The sequence below is a fragment of the Sciurus carolinensis genome, chromosome 12, assembly GCF_902686445.1.
Source record: "Sciurus carolinensis chromosome 12, mSciCar1.2, whole genome shotgun sequence".
Lineage (NCBI taxonomy): Eukaryota > Metazoa > Chordata > Mammalia > Rodentia > Sciuridae > Sciurus > Sciurus carolinensis.
In genome coordinates, this window is record NC_062224.1 from 67,741,892 (window position 1) to 67,754,855 (window position 12,964).

At 37.8% G+C, this 12,964-nt stretch overlaps 2 pseudogenes; one reads left to right on the forward strand and one right to left on the reverse strand.

Annotated features, from left to right (window-relative positions):
• Nucleotides 1–6,297: 6,297 nt before the first annotated feature.
• On the reverse strand, nt 6,298–6,714 carry LOC124962176 (fatty acid-binding protein, heart-like; annotated as a pseudogene).
• Nucleotides 6,715–9,499: 2,785 nt separating this feature from the next.
• On the forward strand, nt 9,500–12,760 carry LOC124961388 (40S ribosomal protein S19-like; annotated as a pseudogene).
• The last annotated feature ends 204 nt before the right edge of the window (nt 12,761–12,964 follow it).

The window sequence follows — 12,964 nt, forward strand, 5'->3', positions numbered from 1 at the left end:
GAATTCTTGGGATTACAATATGAAAATTGGCCAGATGTAGAGACAGAAAGAATAATAAATGTTAATGGGGGTTAGGTGAGGGGAGTGATGAGGAGTTTTTTTTTTTTAATGGATACAGAGTTTCTGTTTGGGCCGATGAAGAAATTCTGGAAATAGATAGTGGTGATGGTTGCGCAACTTTGTGAATACACGTAGTGCCACTGACTCCTGCACTTAAAAATGGCCAAAATGGTAAATTTTGTTATGTGTATTTTGCCACAATAAAAAAAAAAAAAAAAGATGAGCCAGGTGTGGTGCATGCTTGTAGTCCTAGCTACTGATAGGAAGATTGCTTGAATCAGGTTTGGGGCCAACCTGGGCAACACAGTAAAAATCCTGTGTCAAAAAAACAAAACAACAAAAGCAAATGGCACCTTAGAGAAATGTGGAACTTGATCAAGCTCATCAACATACATGTAACGAGAGTACCAAAAGGAGAAGACAGAAGGAGCAGAACAAAAATTCAAAGAAAAAGTAGGTTGGTAAGTATCCACATTTGATGAAAAACATTAATCTACACATCTGACAAACTCAGTGACCTCCAAGTAGGATGAACACAAAACAGAGATCTCCACCCAGACACAACATAATAAAAGGCTGAAGGCCAAAGACCAAGATGAAATCTTAAAGCACCAAGAAAAAAATTACATCACTGATAAGAAGATCCCAGTAAGAGTCACAGCTGACTCATCAGAAACAATGAAGACTGGAAGCAGTGGTATAGTACTGTGGTTTAAATGTGATTTGACCCCTCCAAAACTCACCCCATTTCAAGGTATTAAGAGGGTGAAAATCAGCCAGGCACAGTGGCACAGGCCTGTAATCCCAGTGGCTCAGGAGGCTGAGGCAGGAGGATCATGAATTCAAAGCCAGCCTCAGCAGTTTAGCAAGGTGCTCAGCAACTCAGTGAGACCCCGTCTCCAAATAAAATACAAAAAACGACTGGGGTTTTGGCTCAGTGGTTAAGTGCCCCTGAGTACAATCCCCAGTACCAAAAAATAAAGAGGGTGGAAGTCCAAACCAAGTATGGGATTTATGGGTGGGCCCTCTGGGCGATTAGGATTAAATAAAGTCATCAGGGTGTAGTCCCCCATAGTGACTTATTAGGAAGGAGATGGGCTAAAGGAGGTACATACACATGTACTCCCTGTTTCTCACCGCGGATTCCCTGTGCTGCCTCAGAACTCTACCAGTAAGAAGGCCATTACTGGATGTGGCCTGCTATAGTTTGGACCTTGAATGTCTGCCACAGGCCCATGTGTTGAAGGCTTTGTCCCCACCCTGTGGTGTTACTGAGAGGTGGTGGAAACTTTAAGAGATAGGGCCTAGTGGAAGGAAGTTAGATCATTGGGGTGTGCCCTTGAAGAAGACAGCAGAACTCCACCCCCTTCTCTTCTCTGCTTCCTGACCACCAAGAGGTGAGCGACTTCTTCCATCACATGTTCCAACCATGATGTGCTGCCTTGTCACAGGTCCAAAAAAGCAACCAACCAACTGACCATGTAATGAAATTCAAAACTGAGCCAAAATAAACCTTTCCTCCTTATAGGTTGACAAATACAGGTATTTGTTACAGTAATAGAAAGCCAATTAACACAGCTCCTAGAGCTTTAACTAGAAGCATGAGCCAAACTAAACCCCCTTTCTTTGTGACTTACCAATGTGTGGTATTATGTTATTATCAACAGAAAATAGGCTAAGAAAGATGGCAATTCAAAATGCTGAAATAAAATCAAGAATTTTATATCCAGCCAGGTTTGTTGGTGAGGTCTTTATAAAGGTAATTAAGATTAGATGAGGTCATGAGGATTGAGCCCCCTCAATGGAATTAGTGTCTTTATCAGAAAAAGAAGAGTTAAAAGAACTCTTATCTCCCTCTTTCTCCTGATCTCCTCTCTGTCTCTCCATAAACACACACACAGTGAAGAAAGACCATGTGAACACACAAGAAGGCAGCTATCTATATGCTGCCTAGGAAACCACCTAGGAATAAATCTAAGTAGGTGCAAGACCTCTACAATGAAAACTATAGAACGCTGAAAGAAATTGAAAAGGACCTCCCATGTTCATGGCTAGGCAGAATTAATATTGTTAAAATGGCCATACTACCAATCCCCATGAAAATACCAATGGCATTCTTTACAGAATTAGACAAAACAGTCCTAAAATTCATTTGGAAGAATAAAAGATCCAGAATAGCCAAAGCAATTCTAAACCAAAAAAGCAATGCTGGAAGTATCACAGTACCTGACTTCAAATTATACTACAGAGGGGCTGGGGCTGCAGCTCTGTGGTAGAGCACTTGCCTTGAATGTGGGAGGCACTGGGTTCAATCCTTAGCACCACATAAAATAAATGAAGGTATTCTGTCCATCTACAACTAAAAAGATATTTTTTAAAAAATTATACTACAGAGCTATAGTAACAAAAACTGCATGGTACTGTCATGAAAAGAGACACATAGACCAGCAGTACAGAAGAGAAGACACAGAGACAAACCCCACACATCTCCAGTTATCTGATCCTTGACAAAGTTGCCAAAAATACATATTGGAGAAAAGACAGCCTTTTTAATAAATGGCGCTGGGAAAACTGTTTATTCATATATAGAAGAATCTAGATCCTTATCTCTCCCCTGCACAAAAGTCAACTCAAAAAAGATCAAAGACCTAGGAATTAATCAGAAACTATGCAACTTCTAGAAGAAAATGTAGGATCAACACTGCAGCATATAGGCACAGGCAACAGCTTTCTCAATTGGACCCCTAAAGCTCAGGAAATAACATCAAGAGTTAATAAATGGGATGACATCAAATTGAAAAACCTTCTGCACCAAAGAAAACAATTAAGAAGGCAAAAAGGGAACCCACGAAATAGGAGAAAAATTTTGCTAGCTACTCTCTGACAGAGGATTAATATTTAGAATATATTAAAAACTGAACACCAAGAAAAACAAATAACCCTATTAATTAATGGGCAAATGAACTAAACAGACACTTCTCAAAAGAAGAAGTACAAGTGGTCAACAAATATATGAAAAAATGTTCAACGTCATTAGCAATTAGGGAAATGCCAATCAAAACTACACTGAGATTTCATCTCACACCAGTCAGAATAACAGTCATCAAGAATACAAATAATAGGGCAGGGGAGATAGCTCAGCTGGTAGAGTGCTTGCCTCGTAAGCACAAGGCCCTGAGTTTGATCCCCAGTACCGCAAAAAAAAAAAAAAAAAAAAAAAAAAAAAAGAATACAAATAATAATAAATGCTGGAGAGGATGCGGAGAAAAAGGAACTCTTAAACTGTTGGTGGGATTGTAAATGAGTACAACCACTGTGGAAATTAGTAAGGAGGTTCCACAGAAGACTCGGCATGGAACCATTGTATGACCCAGCTGTACCACTCCTGAGTATCCTAAAGAATTAAAGTCATCACACTACAGTGATACATGCATACCCGTGTTTATAGCAGTATAATTCACAATAGCCAAACTATGGAACCAGCCTAGGTGTCCATCAACAGATGAATAGATAAAGAAAATATGGTATACACATACAATGGAGTTTTATTCAGCCATAAAGAAAAATGAAATTATGTCATTTTCAGGAAAATGAATGGAACCAGAGACCATTATCTTAAACAAAATAAGCCAAACTCAGAAGTTCAAGGGTTGTATGTTTTCTCTCATATGTGGAAGCTAGAGCGGAAAAAGGAAAAGAAAGGTGGGAGATGGGGATCTCATGAAAGTCAAAAGGATATCAGTAGAGGCAAGAGACCAGGGGGTGGTCAGAGGGGAGGGAGAGGGGAAGTATTGGGGAGTGATAGTGGCCAAATTATATTGTTATATCGTGTTCCTTTTTGAATATGTAACAACAAATCCCATCATTAGGTACAAGCATAAAGCACCAATAAAAAATTGTTTTAAATGTGGAAAGAGAAGAAAAAAAGTCCAGAAATAAACTCTTTCATGTCTGAGCAATTGATTTTGATAATCAAGGTGATTGAATGGTACTGGGACAACTGGATATTCACATGCAAAAGAATACAGTTGAACTCCTTTCTTATATCATGCACAAAAATTAGCTCAACGTGAATCATTGACCTAAATATAAGAGATAAATGTATGAGATTTTTAGAAGAAACTACAGTGATACAGCTTTATAACCTTAGGCTAGGCAAAGTGTTCTTAGATCTGACACCAAAAGCACAGTGATAAATGAAAAATAAAATAGAATGTTGGCATGGATGCAGGGGAAAAGGCACACTCATACATTGCTGGTGGAGTTGCAAATTGGTGCAGCCACTCTGGAAAGCAGGGTGGAGAATCCTCAGAAAACTTGGAATGGACCCTCTCCTTGGCTTATACCCAAAGGACTTAAAATTAGCATACTATAGTAACACAGCCACATCAATGTTTATAGCAGCTCAATTCACAATAGTTAGCTTGTAGAACTAACTTAGATGCCCTTCAACAGATGAATGGATAAAGAGACGGTGGTATATATACACAGTGGAATATTATTCAGCCATAAAGAAGAATAATATGGCATTTGCAGATAAATAGATGGAATTGGAGAATATCATGCTAAGTGAAATAGGCCAATCCCCAAAAAACCAAAGACCGAATGTTTTCCCTGATTAGTGGATGATGATATATAATGGGGGCGGGGGTTGGGGTGGGGGTGAGAGAAGAATGGAGGAACTTTAGATTATGTAGAAGGATATGAGAGGGAAGGGGTATGAAAAATGGTGGAATGAGACAGACATCATTACCCTATGTACATGTATGATTACACGAATGGTATGAATCTACATTGTGTACAACCATAGAAACGAAATGATGTACCCCATTTGTGTACAATGAATCAAATGCAGTCTATAAAAAATAAAAAATTAAAAGTTAAAAAATACAAAAAAAGAAAAAGAAAATAGATAAACTAGACTATTTCAAAATTAAAAAATTCCGTGTTCAAATGTCACCAAGAAAGTGAAAAGAGAATGCACAGAATGGGAGAAAATATTTGTAAATCATATATCCTTTTATCTAAAATATGTAACAAATACTTATAACTCAATAATAAAAAGACAATTAGCAGACAAAAGCAAAGGATAGGAATGGACATTTCTTCAAGAAAAATATGCAAAGGGCATAAGCATATGAAAATGTGCTCAAAGTCATTAGCACTCAAGTAAATGCAAATCAAAACCACAATGAGGTACTACTTCCTAGCCAGTAAGTCTGCATCATCTGCCATCATGTGAGCAAGTGAGCCTTCAGATAATTTCATATCTCGGTCTTTAGGCTGTTCCAATGAACACAAAGTGGAGCAGAGATAAGATGTCTCTACTGAGCACTGCCACATAAGCAAAATAAATGCTATGTTTATTTTGTATTACTTAGTTTGGGGCATTTTGTTTTGTAGAAATAAAAATTATACAGGTTTGTTTTTTCCTTAAACAATTAACATTTGTTTTGTCACTGTTTTGGAGTCTAGAAATCTGTGAGCAAAGTACCAGCAGTTTAGTTTCTTCCTGGGCCCCTCTTCTTGACCACGGAAGGTCATCTTTTCACTGTGTTCTGACATGGTCTTTCTCTGTGCATGTGCATATTCATAGTTAAATTTTTCTTGAATCCTTTGCTCCTGTTTTATTATCTTATGGAATTTCATCCCAATGTTTTATACTTTTATTTTTGTAACTCTATTTATTTTCCTTGTTGTATAACATTCTATTATATGACTATACTATTTGTCAAATCTCTTGAGGGATATTTGAGACAATTCTAGTTTGGGGCTATTACAAACAATGTTCTTTTAAGCATTCTTTTACATGTTTTCTGGCGTACCTTCTACCCAAAGTAGAATTGCTGGGCCATAAAGTATGCATATCTTCACATTTACCAGGTAACATGTATATTTTAAATCTTGAAAATAGTTTATGGATTACCATATTCTCTGAATAAATTTATGTATATGAATTTCAATTTAAAAATTTTAATTTCATTCAAACTTGGTGTAGCATGAGCCTTGGTGTTAATGCATTTACTTTGATTATGGTTAAAATTATGATTTGTTTTTCAAGTTAGTTTATTTATTTATTTATTTTTTTCACAATGGGAACTGGAACTGGATTCAGGCTGATGCCACTTGACCTCAAAAGAATTCCCCAAAGTAGATGTATTCAAAATGCCAGAGGAAAAAAATGAGGCAATGTGGTGCTGAGTCCAGGGGTAGCCAGCTGGCAGAGGAGCAGTCAGTGAGAGCGCTGGCAGGTCATGCCTCCTTCTCGTAAGTGCAAGGGCACACTGCACTGCCATGGGTGAGTGTCAAGATGAGTTTCCCATCACTTAGCTCCCGCACAAGTGTAAGTCTCCTGCCCGTCCCACTTCTGCACATGGACAAGTTTTCCTCCATCCAGCGTCACAGTGGACTTGACCTTCCTGTCATCTGCTGTAGTCTCATCAAACTCCACCCCCAGCTGAAAGCTGATCTCCGTGTTCTTAAAGGTGCTCTGTGTTTTTAGGATGATGGTGTCCCCATTCTTTTCGATGATTGTGGTAGGCTTGGTCATGCTGGCCACTTGCCTGGTAGCAAAGCCCACACCAAGTGACTTCATGTAGTCATCAAAATTCTTGCTGTCCACTAGTTTCCAGGGCCAAGGAAGTCGTCCACCATGGTGAGCCTGGGCTAGGCTGAGAAAGAAGCTGTGAGAGATGTAAGACTTGCAGAGACTCTGGGACCGGTCTAGTTTACTTTTCATTGGATGGATAGTACATAATAACAAATCAAGACAATGAAATTAGTTCTATTCTTATTTTTCATTTTCATAGATATAAGAATTGAGAAAACATATTCATATATATAAGTTAAAGAGAAGTTTTATTAAACCAATGCCATCAATTATTTAACTTTTAATGAATTACATAATACACTGTGTGTGTGTGTGTGTGTGTGTGTGTGTGTGTGTGGTGCTGGGAATTGAACCCAGGTCCTCATGGTTGCCAGGCAGTGCTTTACCACTGAGCCATATCCCCAGGCCCGTGGCATATTTTTATAAGAAATTATTTTTAATAATCTCTTAAGTCATTTAATTCCTTTTTAAATTTTGTTGAAACCAAAGCATGGGAAATGATCTGGGTTGTAGAAATGTTTATTACCTATTCATTAGCAGTATTCTCTTCTCAGTTTGGGGGACATATATAGAAAACCTGTCTCCAGATTATTAAATGGGTATTAATAGCAAATAGGACTCTTTTACTTATAGGCAACTTTATTAACCAACATACTGAAGAAGGATTTTAAAATTTGAAATACTCTAAATTTTTAATAAACCTTTGACAATACAGTGTTTTAAAAATTGCTTTTATCTTATGTGCTTTAGCATGGTGTTACACACCTGTAATCCCACTGTCCTAAGACTCTGAGGCAGGAGGATTGCCAGTTTGAGGTCAGCCTCAGCAACTTTAGCTAGACCCTATCTCAAACTACAAAATAAAAAATAAAATAAATGGCTGGGGATGTGGCTGAGTGGTTAAGCACCTCTGGATTCAATCCCTGAAGTTATTAACAGTGATGTATTAGGGTCAGTATGCAAATACTGAAAGTTAAATCGTTGCAAAATTGTGAGTTGGTTGATGTCACATTGTTCCCTTGAAATTGGTCACTGTAGGAGTATTTATAGCATAGAACTCTGTAATTACTATACGTCATGGCTTCTTCCCTCCTGTGCAAGTCTGTTGTAAAACATTTATCAGCACACCATTGGAAGTATGTCTGTTTGGCACTTAAGTGGTAAAAACTCTGAAGAAAAATATGGAAATGATTATACCAAACTCAGAATATTGGTTACCACTTGTCTAACTTCATTTTCTATTGCTGTAACTGAATTCCACAGCCTGGATAATTTATAAAGAATAGAGGTTTATTTAGCTCACAGTTCTGAAGGCTGGGAAGTCCAAAAGCATGGCACCAGTATATACTCAGCATTTGGTGAGAGTCTCTTTCTGCATCAAAACAGGGCAGAGGGTATCACCTGGTGAGACAGAGTAACCAAGTCAGAGAGTGCTTGTTTTCTGTCCCTCAGTAACCCATTAATCCATAAGTCAGTTAATTTACTTATGAGGGCAGTGCCTTCATGACCCAGTCACCTCTCAAAAGGCTCACCTCCCAAAAGGCCCACCTCCAAATATCATTAACATTTGCATTTGGGGATTGAGTTTCCAACACATAAAATTCGGGGGACATATTCAAACTATAGCACCACTGAAAGGGAGGGAAGGGATATAATTTCTGAGGAACACACAGGGCTTCTGGGATCAGTCATTTCTTTTTCTTGGACTGGGCAGCACACACTGCTGTACAAAAGACCACACATTCCCATTTTTGAAATGTGTATTTTGTCACTCATTAGAGATCTGTGTATAGGAAGAAATGAGGGGACCTACCAGCCAGAGGCCAGGGAGCAGAACACCAAGTCTAGACATCAGTTTCTTCTTTAAGACCACCCACAGTTCACAGCCTTCCCCTAACTATACATAATTCTTCCTAGAATTGCTTTGGGATTCACAGCAGGGAAGGGCCTTTTGCTCATGACTAACAAACTTCAAAAGGTTGGAACATTTGAGAATGAATCAAACATATATATATAAAACAAGGGAAGTCACAATCAGAAGGATGGAAAGGATGGAAGGGACATGATGCTTATAGAGCATTAAAGATTTTGTTATTGTTAGCTGCATTTTAATCATTAGACTGAGTTCTGTTACTTATGAAGGGTTTGAAGAGTTGGTTTCTTCTTTCTTACGTAGTGTTTGTTTTACTTTTTATTCTCTACACTGTAAATATAAATTTTCATACACTACTTTTTTAAAAATATTTTTTAGTTGTCGATGGGCCTTTATTTTATTTATTTATATGTGGTGCTGAGACTCCAACCCAGTGCCTCACATATGCTAGGCAAGTGCTCTTCCACTGAGCTACAACCCCAGCCCCATACACTACTTTTTATGCTACTTTTTACACTTAATTAAACAAAAATTAGTTTAAGAGGAAATAATATTATTTATGCTATGCTATATTTCACAATAAATTTTAAGACCATAAATTTTATAAATTTTTTAATTTTGTATTATAAATATCTGCACCATTGGCTCACTAAAAAATTCCTAGACTGAAAGTAGAAAGTCAAACCATCTTGTAGCTAGGGTCTTAATCCTGTGGGAAAGTGCCTAAAGTTTTCTGAGGTCTGCTGATTTTAAGTGGTAGAGTGCTAGGACAGAAGAATGAATTTGAAAGGGTTCAGTAGGATGTTCTGAATATCCTGGTCAGATATCCAGGTCGGGTGCAGGTGGAGAGGAAAACACTGTATTGTTCACATTTGTTGATGACAATGTCTTAAAAAAATGAAACCTCTTCCTAGAAGCAGGGGGATTCTGATAGGGTCTAAATGTTTACCAGCAACATGACTGGCTCAGGCAACATGGACAAACAGCTATGTAGAAAGAGCCCTAAATCTATGATCAAGGTGGAAAGAACAGTACTTAAGGACATTCCCATGACAATTGCTAAAAGTTCAGAGTAGTACATGGGTTCTTCTCCTTCTTCCTTCTCTTTTTCCTTCTCCTTCTCCTTCTCCTTCTTCTCCTTCTCCTCCCCTCCCTTTCCCCTCCCCCAACCTCTCCCCTCCCCTCCTCCTTCCTTCTCCTCCTTCATTTTTGTCCTCATTGTTGTTCTGGGGATTGAACCCAGGACAAGCTAAGCATGTGTTCTACCATTGAGCTAAACCCCCAGTGCTCTTCTTTCTCTTTTAATTGTACGAAAATATTAACTTTTTACAGTACCCATAAAGAACCTGTAGCTGACAATGTGGAAGCGAAAATGGTCTTTTGTATCTTGGGCAGACAGAAAGAGACCAGAAAATGGAACTTGGCAAATCCCCCAAAGCATTCTCAGATCAGAAGCCATCCAGGGCAGCCAGTCTGGAAAGGACCAGGGTCTGGATAATGGTGACTTCTTACAGCATATTGGGAGGCTGTGACTGGGGTTCTGGTTCACATTTTCTGCTGGTCTGAAGTAAATACTAATCCTCAAATATGGAAAGCTCACTGAAAATTCCCTTTACCAAATGTTATTATTATTTTGCTATTATAAATGGTTTCCACCAGTATATCATCTAAGTGTTAAGGATTTTTTTTTTTTTTTTTTTTTTTTTTTTTTTGCGGTACTGGGGATTGGATTGAACCCAGGGCCTTGTGCTTGCGAAGCAAGCACTCTACCAACTAGGCTATCTCCCCAGCCCTAAGGATATTTTTGAGAGTTCCTTTTAAATATTTTGAGTCACAGTCTCACAGATTTGGAGCTCAGAATTTATAAAATAAACAAAATAGGGAGGAAACCGGATGATGACAAGAGGTTTTCCTGTCACACAGAAAGGAAATAATACCTTTTTTTTTTTTTGAGCTAGCAGGAGAGAGAGAATGCATTCCCTTAAAAATCAAGACAAGGCAAGAAAGTCCACTCTCTTTGCATTCAACATTGTATAGGAATTTTAGCCAAGGAAGTAAGGCAAAATACATATAAAATTATAAAGATGGGAAAGGAAGTTGTAAAATGTGTTATCTTAAGATCACTTAGAAATCGTAAGGAAACTATAAAGACGCCTACTAGTAAAAGTAAATGAGTTTGGGGGCTGGGGAGATAGCTCAGTTGGTAGAGTGCTTGCCTTGCAAGCATAAGGCCCTGGGTTCGATCCCCAGCACCCCCCCCCAAAAAAAAAAAAAAAAGTAAATGAGTTCGGCAAGGTCATTGGATAAAAAGTCAAAATACAAAAATCAATGGCAACAATCAAATATAGCAACAAGTCATTGGAAATTGAAGTTAAAAGCCACTTATGAAAGCATCAAAAGTGTGAAATGCTTAGGGATAAATTTAATGAAATATGTGCAAGACCTATATGTGAAAACTCACAGTATTGTTGGAATAAATTAAAGAAGACCTAAATAAATGGGAAGATATACCATTGCTCATGGAATTATTAAGGTATCAAATCTCAATGGACTTAGATTGAATGTGATTCCAATGAAAATTCCAGAAACTGTCAAATTGATTTTAAAATTGGAAAGGAATGCAAAGGATCTAAACAAGACAGTTTTGAGAAATAAGTTGAAGATTTATAGTGCTAAATTTCAAAATTATAGATATTTTAAATGCTAATGTTATTAGACAATATGGCATAGTGTAAATACAGTCACACAGATCAACTGATCAGAGTAGAATCTGTAAGTGGCCCATTCAATTTTGACAAATGGACAAAAAATTTGAATAGAGAAAAGGTATTTTTCAACAATTGTTGCTGGAACAAATGGATATTTATATGGAAAAACAATAAACCCCATTCTTTCTTAAACAATACACAAAATATTAATCAACATAGGTTTAACCCTTAGAAAATATGATTCGAACCCTATAGAATCCTTAGTCCAAGACATAGAAGAGAAAAACTCCGTGATCTTGGGTTAAGATTTCTTAGAATGAAAGAAAGTAGAAATTATAAAGTAAAAACTTTAAAAACTGAATATCAAAATTAAGTACTTCTACTTTTCAAAACATACTGTTATGAAATTAAAAAGCTATGGATTATGGGAAATTATTTTCAATGCTTATATATAACAAAGGCCTTGTATGCAGACTATATATAGAACTCCTATTCAATAAAAAGATAATAATTCCCAAATATGGACTAAAGATTTGAAGATACTTCATTAAAGAAGATATGCAAGTGCCTAGTAAGCACACGAAAAACTGGTTAGCATCATTCGTCATCATGGAAATGCAAATTTAAACCACAATGAAATACTACCATGTATCCACTCTACTGGCTAAAACAAAACAAAACAAAACAAAAAAAAGGTAGACTTTCCCCTAGTGAGCAGTTCAGAAAGCCCACGAGGTTTAGAATTACTGTAAGGATATAAACCAGCAAGAGTTCATCAGAGTTCTGGCAGCCTTTCTTAAAAAATCCAGGAAGCTGCAGGTCCTGGAGTGGGTGGACAAGGTCAACCTGGCCAAACACAAACAATTTGCTCCCTGTAATAAGAACTGGTTTTCCATAAAAGCTGTTTCCACACCACGGCACCTGGACCTCTGGGGTACGGTGCTAGAGTTGGCTCTGTGACCAAGTTCTAAGGGGCCGATCAGAGAAATGGCATCATGCCCAGTCACTTCAGCCAGGTCGTCAGGAGCGTGGCCTGGTTGTGATGGTTGCGCAACAATGTGAACGTACTCAGAACAACTGCACTCTATGCTTCAAAATGGTCATGATGGTAAATGTTATGTTTTATGTATTTTTACCACAATTAAAAAAATTAAAGAATGGATATATACACCAGTGGAACAAAACAGTCTGTATGTGGACTGCAGGCATATGGTATACTGGTTTTCAATAAAGTATTGTAATGGACTAAAAAGAAAAGAGGGTGAGAGGGAGACAGAGACAGAGATAGCAAGCGAGAGAGAATGTGGTCTGCCAGATCCTCCAGGTCCTGGAGGGGCTGAAAATAGTGGAAAAGGACCAAGATGGGGATCACAAACTGATACCCAGGGACAGAGAAATGTGTACAGAAACGCCAGACAAATGGCAGCTGCTGATAACAGAACAGACCTTGCTGGGTTAATAAATTACCTCATTTGGAAAAACCAAAAACCTGACAATATTAAATGTTAATGAGAACGTGGAACAACTGCAATGTTCATACATGTGAGAGGATGGTAAAACGTTATCGATCATTTTGGAAAAGAATCTGGTGGTGTTTCTCATGATGTTTAGCATACACTTGCCATATGACTGGCTCAGCCATTCCTCTTCAAGGTACTTTCCCTAGAGAAATTAAAACATGTTAATGAAAAGCTTCGTACATGACTGTTCATG